The sequence below is a fragment of the Oreochromis aureus genome, linkage group 9, assembly GCF_013358895.1.
Source record: "Oreochromis aureus strain Israel breed Guangdong linkage group 9, ZZ_aureus, whole genome shotgun sequence".
NCBI lineage: Eukaryota > Metazoa > Chordata > Actinopteri > Cichliformes > Cichlidae > Oreochromis > Oreochromis aureus.
This window is the reverse complement of record NC_052950.1, coordinates 18287457-18300161: the sequence shown is the minus strand read 5'-3', so window position 1 is coordinate 18300161 and position 12705 is coordinate 18287457.

The window sequence follows — 12705 nt, the reverse complement described above, 5'->3', positions numbered from 1 at the left end:
AAAAAAAAAGAAAATACAAAAACAAAACAAAAAAGATTCTGGCAGAAGGAGAAGAGAGCGTTCCACTGGCAGGCCTGGGTCAGGGCCCTATTTACCTACCGCAGCACTGCTCCTTCTCCCTCACAGCACCGAGCACCTCCCCTCGACACCGAAACCTGACCCTCCGTCTCCTTCTGAATCACACACGAACATATATCCATACACATAAACCAGCCCAGAAGTAAAGTGGCACATGGTCTTCGTTAAAAGGTTCTGGGCTTCCAGTGAAACCCAATCTCACGTCGGAGTTATTCCTCCTCATTTCTTAAACTTGACTTCAGTAAATGTAAAAAGAGGAGGAGTTGTATTTTTTCCCCCCTTTTCTGTCCTCCTCGATCATTCCCTTTTCTCCCCCTCCGTTCTCTTATCCTGATTAAGTTGCAGAGTGGAAAAAAAGACGCTGAGTGAAACAGCCAAAGGATTTCTCGAGCCTTTATTATCCATCACTGGAACCAGTTCAGGAAAACTGAGAGCAAGGGAGAAGAACAATAGCTCGGACTTTCTCAGACAAAGCAGGGCAGTTTAGTTACACACACGCATGCACACACGCATGATACATGCAAAGTTTCCTCACCCAAGGCTCAATAAAAGCAGGTGAGGTTGCAATTTCAGGGAATCAATTTGTTTCCTCCCCGCTCTCTTAGCTCTCTATCTGTTGCTGACATTTCCTCCTCGTACCATAGCGGAGCCCAACCGCCTATTACCACACCACACAGGCCCTTATTAAATGTATATATAGTCACGCTTCAGACCAGGAGACACTTTCTCACACAAAGACTGAGAAGAGAGAACACAGGGTCATACAACAAACTCCTCTCATGAAAGAATACAGGCGCAGGCAGGGAGGGAAACTGAAGCTTGACCAAGATCCAAAATGGCCTCAGCTTGTGTGGGCGGATGAAGACAGTCAAATCCAACACGCCTGCGTCTTGTTTCATGGTGTGTGCCCCCCCAAAAAAGTGTGTGCCTCTCTGTCACGCTCCTCTCCAGCACTCATTAGAAACATCTCACTTAGGGTAACAGTGTTATTTCAGTGTTTGTAGCTCGTTATGGGAGTGTTTTTCCTGTGGCGTGGCCCTCGCTGGGAGTGTGTGTGTGTGTGTGTGTGTGAGGAGAAAGGGAAGGGAGGAGGGTGAGGTAGGGGGAGAGAAGGGGAGACTTCTAAAACATGGGGTGAGAGCATAGGAACATAGAGTGTGATTCCAGATGTGTTTTTTACTGCTCTGGCTGGGATGACAGGGCTGTAAAGAAACTCTCTCGAGTAGCCTGAAGAGGGAGAGAGAAGGGGGGAGAAGGAGGAGTGAAATGCTCGGTGGCTTAATGCCCTCGGGGGCGAAGTCTGAGAAGATTTGGGGAACAGGAGAAAGGTTGAGGAGAGGGTGATGGTGAACATTGAGGGGTTTGGAAGAAGTTAAGTGTGGGGCAGTTTTTAGGGCCTCTGGGACTCAAATGGTGGAGGCTCAGGAAGGGGGAGGAAAGGGGGCAGGCGAGAGGGCGAGCGCAAAGACAGAGTGTAATATGTTTTCCTGGCAAAAACGATATACTTTATTGGCTCAGGTGTGCAGAGCCAAGAGTCTGGAACTGCACACGGTGACTGGGGAGTAGTGGATGTCATAGTGAGCTGTGTAGTTGTGTGTTCATATTCAAATGCAGTGTGTCTATGAGTAAGAAATGGAGAAGGACCAAGAGAAACAGAGAGAAGGGAAAGAAAGGAGTAGGCCTGGTAGGTAGCGTCTGCTTGTGTGGAAAATGGATAGGAAAAAACATAAGAATTTCCTGTTCCCTGTAGTAAATGTTTATGATTTCTGAATAACTAAAAAAAAACCCTGAAAAACTGAAAGAGACCAAAGAGCTGAATCTCAGGCCTCAGTAAGCATGTTAAATGTTAAAGTTCATGACAGTACAATTAGAAAAACAGTGAATAAGTATGGCTTGTTTGGAAGGATTGCCAAGAGAAAGCCTGAAACATGGCAGCACAGCTTAAAATTGAAAAAGTCTTATGGGACAATGTCCTCTGGACAGATGAGGCCAAACTGGAGATGTTTGGTCATAATGCACAGCACCAAATTTGATGAAAACCAAACAGCACATCAGCACAAACACCTCATACCAGCTGTCAGTCACAGTGGTGGAGGGGTCATAACATGGTCTTGTTTTACAGCCAGCACCTTGCAGTCACTGAGTCGACCATGAACTCGTTTGTACACCAAATTATTCTACAGTCAAATATGAGGCCGTTTGTCTGATTTGGGCCTGACGCTTGGCCCAAACTGAATCATGTTACAGGACAATGATCCCACAATGAAGTGCCACACCACTCCCATGTTAGGACAATAATAGTAAGAAAAGAGCCAGGCTGTTTCCCCGTTACACTTTTCTAATCTAACAATTAAAGACTTCTGACTACTGTACTAGCATTAAAGTGATATATTGCACTACCAGCTAACTCTATGTCCAAAATGTCTAAATATTGCTTTAAGTCGGAGCCCTGAGAAGGACTTTAATCTAGACTACATAACTTCAGCTGAACAGAAGCCAGTGTGGCCTCAAGTGACAATTATGGGATAAGAGTAAAAGCAAAAACATGTTGCAACAGTAGCAAAGAAGAAAGGAGCCATAAAGACATAGTAGTCGCCTACTATCTGAAAGGGGGGGATGATTAACTGAGTCAGTAGCACAATAGTATCTAACATCAGCCACCATAAACTACTGGCCATGCCAAAACTAGGAGGGGTAGAAGTCCTGAAAGGAGTTGAGTTTAGGCCTCAACTTTTTAGCTGAAAGAGGAAGACTGGAGAAGAGTGTTATCTTCTTCTACTTCTTCTTTTAAAAGTAGTTAAAGGGTCTCACATTAAGATTCAGCATTCCAAAAAAGAAAGGTAATTTAGGTCATTCTTATCAAGACTGCATGTTTGGCCATCGGTTCTTCTGGTTGTGATAAAACTGAACTCAGTTAACTGTCTGCTGTTTCAGCATTCACCTCTCATACTTACTGTTCAATCCTGATCACTGTCAAAAAATTTTTGTGAGCTCACTTTCGGTTTCAAATGAAGCGGTTTAGATCATTTCTCTTGTTTATACCCGGCGTGATCGTCTGACCAATCATCTTTCTCGCAAGACTCTATTGTTGACTCAGTGCTCCCAAATCTCAGTAATTACTTCGGTGAGTCACCTAAAATCTTTTCGCAACTGAGAGAAACTATGGCCACGACTGCAAAAATAAGACCCAGGTTGAATTATCCTCTGACACAACTTTGAAAGAAAAAAAAAATCACATGATTTAAAAGCAGGTCTGGTTTATTTCAAGCATGAAATGGGTGTGGAAAAAAGGAAAAAGGTGTGACTGAGAAACAAAAAAGGAAGACTTGAAAGGAAGGGAAACGGTATCACGACGGAGAAATGTGTGTAGTGTGTGTGTTTAGTGTGATCCAGTGCAGCTATTCCTGCAGCTTGTTAGTCATGGTCGTTAATACGCGCCTGTTTTATGGGATCTCTTCAAAGGCTGATGTGGTGTTTCATCTCAACCTTACCTTTTCCACGCAGACGCGGACAGAGTGGGGATGAGGAGGAAAGGAGGTGAAAGGGCCCGGGATTAACAGAAGAAGACATTTTCATGAGTTTTGGCTTCAGAAAATAGTGTAAAAAACCAAAGGAAGAAAACACAAGAATTAAAAAGAGAAAGAGACAGAAAGAGTACCTGAAGGTTTAATAAAAGGCGACTGATTACACAGACTTACCATTTTATTTGGTACACAATTTCAACTATTCCTTAATGCAAATTTCTAATCAACCAATCAAATGATAGCAACTCAATCCACTGCCAGACAGGCTGGTCTGAATTCTTCTGAATCTGATGATCTACTGGGATTTTCCCACACAACCATCTCAAGAGAACGGTCCCAAAAGAGAAAATATTCAGTGAGCGGCAGTTCTCTGGAAGAAAATGTCTTGTTGATGTCAGAGGCCAGAGGAGACTGGCCAGACGGCCTCAAGCTTATAGGAAGGCAACAGTAACTCAAATAACCACCTGTTACAACCCAGAATGCAGAAGACCATCTTCGAATGCACAAATGTTGAAGCATGAAGCAGACGGGCTATGGTAGCAGAAAACAATGGGTCCCTTAGTATCAACTGAGCACTGCCTTTATAACCACAGTGCTGCTTCCGGCAGGATGACGCACTGTTTCACAAACCTCAAATCATCTCAAACTGGTCTCTTGAACATGAAAATGAGCTCACTGTAATTCAGTGACTCCACAGTCACCAGAACTCAATCTTGTAGAGCACCTTTGGGATGTAGTGGAACAGGAAAGTCACCTCATGGATGTGCAGCCGACAAATCTGCAGCAACTGTGTGATGCTATCATGTCAGTATGGACCATAATCTCTAAGAAATTATTCCAGCACCTTGGTGAATCTATGCTGGTGAATTAAAGCAGTTCTGAGGACAAAAAGGGGTCCAACCTGGTACTAACAAGAAGTAGCTAATAAAGTGTCCAATGTCCAGTGATTGTAGAAGAGCTACTGTCCTCAATTCTCATGACAAGCAGCAATGGGAAGATTACACCTTTGTGCTGTTCAGCCAAACACACATCAAACTTTATTTGAAATAAGAAAACTTGCCTTTAGGGGGGTGTTTTCTTAGAATATATGCATCTTCCAGAATAGTGCAGCTTTAAAAATCATCTTGTTTTTGGATGATTATATTTAGCCCAAACAGCCAGGGGTTAAAAAAGAAAGAAAGAAAGAAAGCTATGGCAAAAGAGTGAAAACCAAGCATTACCCATCTCTGCCTACAAGTAAGAAAACCTGCCTGCCAGCCCCGCTTCACACTTTTTAACATGTTTTATTTGATTTGTTTAATCCATACCAACATGCAACACCTTACCTCGAGGATGCCAGATGAGCAGTGGAAAATTTAGGAACTTCTTGCTCAGAGTTATGAAAAAAATACCACAAATAACCCGCATAAAACACAACATATCGGTTAGTAGCACCTTAGCTTTAGTACAAATAACACAAACAATATTTAGCACTTGAATTTACAGATACAGGAGCGGGTGTACATTTTATGCTAAGCTAAGTCAGCCGTTCTCTAGCTTTATACCTAAAAATAAAAAGACATGAGAGTATTTTAAGTTTTCCTCCTTCATGCAAGTTTCATGCGAGTTTTTAAGACTTTGGACGTAGAATTTAAGTCTTAAAGTGGTTCAGCCGTGCATATATATTTAAATCGATATAAGCTCTGTAACATGTAGCGATATTTCAGGTCTCGCAGGCATTCTGAAAATATAAAAAGAGGCCGCAGGGTAAGAAAGTGAAGGAAGAGTTGGTGGTAAAACAGGCCACATCGCACCACGTTGTACCCGACACATACTGTGTGACCGCTCACTTGCCCCCCCGCTCCCGCTCCGTGCTCCACAGGCACGCCAGCACCTCCAGGTCCGGAGAGCAAAGCTTTCTGTGGGGATCAGAAACAGATGTGCCTTCTGCCCTCTTCTCTTAACTCACACAAAAACACACACGCTGTCTTGTACACACACACATGCTGGCGGCAATTCAGAACCAGCACCAGGACCCAGCCGGAACACCGGGCCAGTGTGACCCCAGGCTTGACCCCGGCCTGCAGCGCCTCAGACAGGAAAGGGATGCAATTGGCTTCAGCTGTGACCCTCCGCCCCCTCTATTCTGCGTACATCCCCCCTTCTCATTAAGACAAACTATTTTTAAAGGCAAAGCAGCTTTCACTACCACTAAAGCCAGCACCCTGGAGCACGGAGAAAAGGATGGAGGAGTGGAAATATGGAGGAAAGGTATAAAGAACAAGGAACAAATGGAGGCTGGGACACCAGGGGCACAAAGGAGATATATATATAAAAAAAAAAAAAAAAGCGGGATGAAAGAAAACGAGAGAAAAAGGGCAGAGTGTAAGAAAATCCAGACTTAGGGGAGACGGGAAAGTCAGGCATATCACTTGCAGCTGTTGCAAGCTAATGTTCCCAGAATCCACTGCAACTTGGCATGGCTTTTCTAATAAGAAAGGGTGGTGTCATGGTTACATTCATATCAAAACATCCAAAACAACCGCTCTGAATGGGGGGAAAAAGACGCAGAGAGAAAAGAAAGGGAGATGAAGTCACTTGATAATAATGACAATTAAAGCACAGTAATTATAAACAGCAGCGAGACACATTTGTCTTAGAGACAGGCTGCTAAAGCGAACAAACAACATATTTATTTGTTTAGGGATGTACAGCAAAGACATATGGAAGAAATTGGACTGCTTTCACTCACATTTGAAAAAAAAACCCTACTCTTTATTTTGCTTGCCTCTGATTTTTTTCTGTTCTTTGTAACCCATAAACCAACAAAACACCAACATGTCTCTGCTATTTTCCTCCATAAGAGAGCCCTTTGTTCAGACTAGCTGGAAACTGTGCATGTGTCAGATTGCCTGGTCCAGGTTTTAATGTCTGCAAAATTGCTGAAAACATTTGAATATTTCATGTTTGGCGACCTGCAATGGCCAAAACCTGGAGTAAAGAAAACAAACTCTCCAGATCAGTGTTGAGTGTGGGCGTATGTAAGTGAGAGTGGCAGGGCATGCTGAGGTAGATTAATACCGCTCCACAGAGGAGGAGGCGGGGGTGTTCTTCTTCTATTCAGGGCTGACTGATGTGCGTCCCAAATTGATTTATGAAAACGGGACCTTAATCAATTATGTGTGGAGAAAGAGGGAAAGAGAGAGAAAAGGAGAGAAGAAGAAAGAGAGGATCTAGTGATGGTGGGGGGGAGAAGAGTGGGAATTAAGGAGGATGAAGCTGCAGAGGGGATAGGGTATGAATGCCGCTGCTCTGCTGAGGAATGCGTCTAGTAGACGTCAGTGTATGCCACAGGTGTCCAGCATGGTGGAAGTGATGGTTTGTCAAGGAGAATAATGCGCCGAGGCTGATCCTGATGTATGCGGCCAATTCCTCAGGCAACACACTGAGCGTGCTGCATCTATAACATTCATGTCCACCTATGGCATTCATAAAATCTGCAAAGGATCTGACGGATATCAAGGGGTGGGGTGGGGGGTGGATGCACACACGCTCAGTCACTAGCAGAAGTGGTAAAGGTTGTATTTGTGCAGCAGTATAATGTGGTTTTTGTGGTAATAATAGCCCAGTTTTTGGACCGGGGAGGGGAGCAGCAGAGGAGAGTGAAGCTGCAGTTGTTTAAAAAGCCCTTCCCCTGCTTTGCCCATTGTGCCGAAGACAGGGGTGTGTGGTGGGGGGGAGAAGAGGGTCACGCTGGGAGCTCGTTTCTCCTGCCTGTCAGAACTCTATCTGGGATCCAGCCGGAACTAATCAACTCCAATAGGCCTCCCCATTACCCAGGGTGCAATGGGCCACGGGCCGGGGGCTGGCCGGTGGGAAACACAGGAGGAGGAGAAGGGGGGAAAATACCCTCCCAACCCCTTACCCCCTCAGTCCTTTCCTACCACTACTCCTCCACACACACACACACTCCGTACTCCACCAACCCGTGCAGCACACACAACACTCCCACTGTTTCACACTGAAGCAATAATAAACACTTGCAATAATATTTTCACAGCAAGCAATAGCCTGCTTCAGATCAGGACCTCGCACAGCTGTGGAGTACTTTCCTGCACACGTGGGCACCCACTCACATGCACACACACACACAAACACTCACACACACACATATACACATGCAGTTTCCTCGTCACGCTGTGCTGATAAGCTTTGAGACATGTTTAAAAGCACTCTGGGTGACAAAGCAGTAAAAAGTATTCAGATAATATCTTCTAAACACAACTAAATATCTGCATCAAAACAGACTCACTGTGAAAATTGGATTCTTTTTCCTCTACGATTTGCCTGTTCGGAAAGTTAGAAAAACAGATTCTTTATTACTATTACATTTCTTTAAAGAATAAAAACAATGTTTTCTGCTTCTTTAAATATTTTCCCAAATGTATTTTTTTTTAATTCATAAAACTCTGTGCGAAAAAGTCAGAAGGTTTGAGAAGTAATTCAACATAAACTCCCCAAATATGACCTGTAGCAACACAACTATATTGCCCTCTAGTGGCCATTTAAATACACTGCGACAGTTAAGGGGATTTACAGAATTTTTAAAAACAGAGTTTCCTTAACTTCTGAGATGTCCTGTTATTGTGAGAAGCTTTGATAGGCTTACTAAAGAAAAAAGTTGTTTGGTTTTTTTAAAGGAGATCAATCTTAACATTTGAAAAGAAATCTAATCTATATAATTACACAAAATTATGTTTAAAAAAAATCAGTGCCTGTACTCTAGAGTCCACGTTACAATTAGATAACACTTTGTGGTTTAAGGGCAACATCAAAGCCAACCCTACGAGTGTGTGCACAAGCTTTAGTGTGCATGTTTTTATGAATGACTTCAACTTCCTTCACGAAGCTGAAGTGGGGGCAGATTTAAATGAGTGAAGAAAACACCCCCACCTACATGACCTGATGCACCCCTCAACGATGTATGTGTATTTGCCAGTTTCTTGTTCCAGCCTTATTGCATGCACTTTTTTTTTTTTTACTGAATACCCCTGTAATTAATTGCAATTGAACTCTCTCTATCCCCCTGCTACAACTTGCTGCATGCATGTGTGAATATATGTTTGTGAAGAGCTGAAGAGGTGATCCGAGCACTGCTTAGAGGCCCGCATAAAGGCGGTTGTCACATGGGAACCTTCCCCGAGGCCTTGTGGTGGAGGAGGGGGTATTGATGGGCACTGGGGTGGGGTTAATCCCCATTCACCTCGTCATTCACTCATCCAGGCCACGCACAATGAGCCCTGCCCGCCTCCCCCTTCGTCCCCACCATGACATCTGACCCCACGTTTACGGCTGCTGTTCCCAGAGCCTTTATGCTTCCATCCTGTTATTATCTGCAATATTTACTCCTCTTGATTTCTCTGCTGACCGCTGCCGTCGCCCACACAGCTCTCTTGACTGAGTGAAAAAAACTCAAGTGCTCTTTTTACTCCTTCAGTGTCACCCCAGAAACCTTAAAACCAACAGCAAACACTACCTGAAGTGGAAGTAAGTCAGCTTACAACCACTTATTTATGACTATCTGATTTAGGGCACAGGAAGCAGCACTGCCACTTGAGTGGATGGGGTCAAAGAAGAGAGCTCTTCATAAGTAAATTAAATGAGTGTAGTTATTATAAAATGACTAAACATTGATGTTTTTAATAAAGCATAAACTGTATTAAAAATGATGACATAATATAAGTACAATCAAAAATATCAACACAATCCAAGTATTTAGGAGGAGGAGACACTGTCCTAAACTAAATCATATTTCTGAAAAATTGTATAATTTTAAAATATTACAAAAATATTACAAATACAGAATAACTAAAACTACATAAGGATGCAATACATAACCCATGAAAGCATTAAATGATTATTCTAACACTATGGCAAATTCAATAAAATATCCACCCATCTCTCCCCTCGCAGTCTAACTCCCTCTCCCCAGCCACCTCTTCCGGCTCTTCCAGGGGTACAACACCAAGGTGAGAGATGTAATCTCTCCAGCATGTCCTGAGTCTGCCCGGGCCTCCTCGGCAAAACCAAATCCCCTGGGAGGTGCCCAGGAGGCATCCTGGTCAGATGCCCCCTGTTTCTAGGGAGGTCCTTGCCCAATCTTGCTGATGATTAGCTGAGATGGGAGGGTTGACAGCTGAAGCAGTTTGCCTGGGCCTTCAAGGCTATAAAAGGTGGCCCAGATGAACTGCTCAGCCCTTTGTAGTGTTTAATAGAACTTTTTTTGAGTGAACACCCTTCTTGTAACGTGGCTTGATCCAGTTTGTGCCAAACTGTGGCAAATCTGGGATGTGCTGGAAAAGAAAAAACTGTTTGGTTGTGAACAAATCAAAACTCAGGACTAACACTGTTCTCTTCTAACATCAGTCAAACTCAGCAAAACAGATAAAAACAGTCCAACCAAAACACCACCCTGTGTGGTATTGCCAAAAAATCCTGGCCGCAGTATTACATTTCAAAATTCAGCTCTGAGCAAACCACAGGCTAAGTTGGCCATCAGCAATAACTAAATCTCTACCACGCACCAAACTGGTTTGAATATCCCAGGGGCGTCACTCTCGTCCGGGGGTTACATTGATATGTCTTGATGCATTCTCAATCATCCAGGAAAGTAAATCTCCATAAGTTGAATCTGTTCATCTGGACGTAGCTATGCTACGCTACGTCCAGATGAACAGATTCAACTTTTGGAGGGTTACATTGATAGTTCTTTACTCTAAAAGCCCTTAAAGGAAAAAGCACAGATGTTATCATGGCTGATAGCTCACTTTATATTGAGTCCCACCAAGCCACAATGACCACTAATAATTACACATGTGCGTTCCCTACTTTGATCACTCAAAACATGTGCTTTAAAATAAAGAGACTATCAGCCGTAACCAGTGTTGGGTAAGTTACTTTAAATTAGTAACTTAGTTACATTACTAGTTACTTCTATCAAAAGTAACTCAGTTACTTCAAGTTACTTGTTACTTTCAAAGTAACTAGTTACTAGGGAAACTAACTTTGGTTTTACTCAGAATTCTCTTATTAATGTGTTGCGTCCCTAACTGGATACCAGCAAGCATGCCAGTCTTCTAGCTTGCTTACATGGTAGCACTATCCTGCCACAAGTGCACTGTGCCACCTAATGGCCTGAACCTAAAATGGCAGTGTAGTAGTGAGAGTGCAAGTTAATGATGAAATGAATGAAACTAAATTTGAAATTAACAATGTTTGTTTTATGTGTCACTTTTTATCTGTCTGTTTTAATCTATTTCTATTGTTTCAAACCTCTATAAATGCAAACATCATTTTGGGGTTGATGCAGCAGTGTTATAAATCTAATCATTGTATGTAGCATCACTAGGAAGAAGCAGTGGATCACAAAACACGACATACAGTGTGTTGAAACTTTTGAAAGCTATATTTATTTTTGCCATTGAAATGGGTAGAAAGTTTACTTTTAGCAGTGCTAAGATTAAACTGTGCCTCAGACCATTTAGGAATTGTAGGTATCAAAATAGTGCAAAAAATGCAGTGCAAAAATGGTTCAACATAAACACAGTGAGGTTTGTCCATTCTTTGTAAACTTAACTGAAAACAGCTGAACTGCACCAACTGGAGACCTCATGTTCAGTAATGATGGGCAAACCTAAAAGTATTTTCAGCCTCACAAAGAAAAATAAAAATAAATAATAAGTATTTACAGCTTCATAAATAGTCAATATTTAACCAAAGCAATATTTTGGGCCAATCGGGATTTGGCCCTGACTGGTCCAGCATACCACAGAGAGTTACAAAGAAGAAGGATCAACACTATAAATACAGACTCTCTGGATAAATTTGATGAAATGACTCTTTTTGTGGACAAGGATTGAAGCTGTCTGAGGAGGAGAAGTCAAGAGGGATGGGTTATCTAATAAGTTAAAATGTTACTGCTGTAAATATAAAGGCCACAGAGAGAGCTTCTGTACCTTGTGTGAATGTGGTAATGGGGTTCCCAGGTTTCAGCTTGCTCTCCAGGAAGCCGTGCTTTGTCTCTGTGGTGATTTCATAAACCAGCTGTCCATCATCTGTGTCCGGGTCCATGGTCAGCAGCTCCTTCTTGGTGATCAGATTGGTGGCCTGACAGACAGACAGAAATGACTCAAATTTCCTGTTTTTCAGTTTTCACCGCACAGAAATCATCTGTGCTTCAAAGCGGGACTCTCACAGCGCAAGAATTCATTACTGGGTATTTCATTCACAATGTCACACTATGATTCAGCTGAGCAGGAAGCTTTTCTTTTCAATTTCAGCTTCCCTGATGTAGCTATCATAGCAAAAATACAGCTCTTAAGAAACGTCGCCTCACTACTGGCTCAAAACACAGAAATCAGCATATCCAACATCACAACGCCAACTAAAAAACGTGTTTGCTTCTGTATCTGATCTCCACATTGACATTCAGCCAACAAAAGTTTAAAGAGCCCCTTCCTCTGAAAGGCAAAGTAGTTAACTTTTCTATTCTGTTAATGGACAGCATCTGCTTTATGCGAGTTATAAACTAGCTAATTGTTCCAGTGAGTTTGGATAAATTATTTGGAAATGCTATTGTAAACACTGATCTCCCCACTTTAGTACAGATTAGCATCCAAACAGTTGTTATTTGACTCTTAGTTGGATGAAGGACTTTAGACTGATCTCTACGTTGTCTTAAAAGTATTCCAAAGTTTAAAACCACCAGCTTGCACATCTGGAACGTGAAAAATAAATCCACCAGTGTTGAGAACCATTTGTTTCTAAAACAGATAAATTGACCAGAGAAGGTGATGCGATGGCTTAAAATCTTTTTTGGTGTGTCTTGTATATTTTAAAGATGATTCATTTATGATTATTACAAATAAGTTTCAATGTATCCAACAAACAAAGTTCATATCAGCTGTGTTTTTTAAGCCGTCTCTTCTGGAAACCACTTTCCAACCAACCTTCTTTTTCAATTTGCCAATAACTTCTATGTGGACGCTGGGTTGGGAACTACAGTTCTGGGAATCCTTGATTTGAACATTTTCAGGTTCAGGTTATTTTATTTGTAACTGTAGGT